Source organism: Dasypus novemcinctus, chromosome 9 (genome assembly GCF_030445035.2).
Source record: "Dasypus novemcinctus isolate mDasNov1 chromosome 9, mDasNov1.1.hap2, whole genome shotgun sequence".
Classification (NCBI taxonomy): domain Eukaryota; kingdom Metazoa; phylum Chordata; class Mammalia; order Cingulata; family Dasypodidae; genus Dasypus; species Dasypus novemcinctus.
The window spans coordinates 103,783,796-103,785,277 of NC_080681.1; the positions used below are offsets into that span (position 1 = coordinate 103,783,796).

The following is a 1,482-nucleotide window of genomic DNA, read 5'->3' on the forward strand; positions in this document are numbered from 1 at the left end:
AGTAAAAACCATTTGTAGCTCAAGGGCTGTATAAAAACAGACAGCAGAGGGAAACGGATTTTGGCCCAGTGGTTAGGGCGTCTGTCTACCATATGGGAGGTCCGCGGTTCAAACCCCGGGCCTCCTTGACCCGTGTGGAGCTGGCCATGTGCAGCACTGATGCGCGCAAGGAGTGCCTTGCCACGCAAGGGTGTCCCCTGCGTGGGGGAGCCCCACGCGCAAGGAGTGCGCCCGTGAGGAGAGCCGCCCAGCATGAAAAAAAAAAGAGCAGCCTGCCCAGGAATGGCGCCGCCCACACTTCCCGTGCCGCTGACGACAACAGAAGCGGACCAAGAAACAAGATGCAGCAAATAGACACCAAGAACAGACAACCAGGGGAGGGGGGGAATTAAATAAATAAATAAATCTTTAAAAAAAAAAAACAAAACAGACAGCAGATTGGATTTGTCCAAAGTCTGCTGACCTCTGTTCTAAATGCATCCCCATTTTACAGATGCTTGCAAACTCAGAGAGGTGTGGTGACTTGCCTGGGGTCCCACCAGAGCTGTGTGGCAGAGTCAGAACCACGACTCTATTCTCCTGAACCCATCTAGGGCTCATCCCACACCAGTAGGTCTATTGTCTCTGCTGAATGCATTGTCCAGAGCCTGGCCCTTCCTGAGAGGGACAGGTGGGAGCCTGGGTTCACATCAAATCCCAGAACGTTAGAATCCCTGGATGATTGAAAGTGGTCAGTCAGCGATAGACCCACAGAGGCCTCTCCTCCTCCCAGTGGTCCTCTGAGCACAGGCATTGCTGGCTGCTTGGTACCCTGGTTCCTTTAATTACCACGAAAGACTCCAGCCCCTTTCACTTGCTAACCCATGGATGTAACAGGAGGTCCCAGTAAAAGGAGCAAAACTCTGGAACCAGAGCCCTGCCCCTGGCAATCCTGACTGAACCACTTACCAACTCTGTGACCTCAATCAGGTTGCTTTAATTTCCTGAGCCTCAGTTTCCTCAACAGGAAAATGGGGATAATAAAACCTATTTGGTGCTCGCTTCGGCAGCACATATACTAAAATTGGAACGATACAGAGAAGATTAGCATGGCCCCTGCGCAAGGATGACACGCAAATTCGTGAAGCGTTCCATATTTTTAAGCGGACAAAGAAGCTGACGACAACAGAAGCGGACAAAGAAACAAGACGCAGCAAACAGACACCAAGAACAGACAACCAGGGGAGGAGGGGAAATTAAATAAAATAAATAAATCTTTAAAAAAAAAAAACAAAAAACCTATTTGCAGGGCTGTTGTAAAAATTCAAAATAACATTTTGTATCATCAAATTGTCCTCAGTCATCACAGTTGTTATCAGTAAGAGGCAGGATTATGGGGTGCCCTCACACTTTCATACGTGTTTGCAATTATAAATATTTTATAATAATCATGTGTCTTTTTTGTACTTAGAAAAACATGTATAGATGAAGACATCATATATA

General features: G+C 47.2%; 1 non-coding gene across 1 annotated transcript; it reads left to right on the plus strand.

Moving 5' to 3' along the window:
- The first annotated feature begins 1,033 nt into the window (after positions 1-1,033).
- Positions 1,034-1,140, plus strand: LOC111765899 (U6 spliceosomal RNA). The gene has a single exon (XR_002798106.1). It is a non-coding gene; the product is annotated as a U6 spliceosomal RNA (small nuclear RNA).
- Positions 1,141-1,482: the final 342 nt, after the last annotated feature.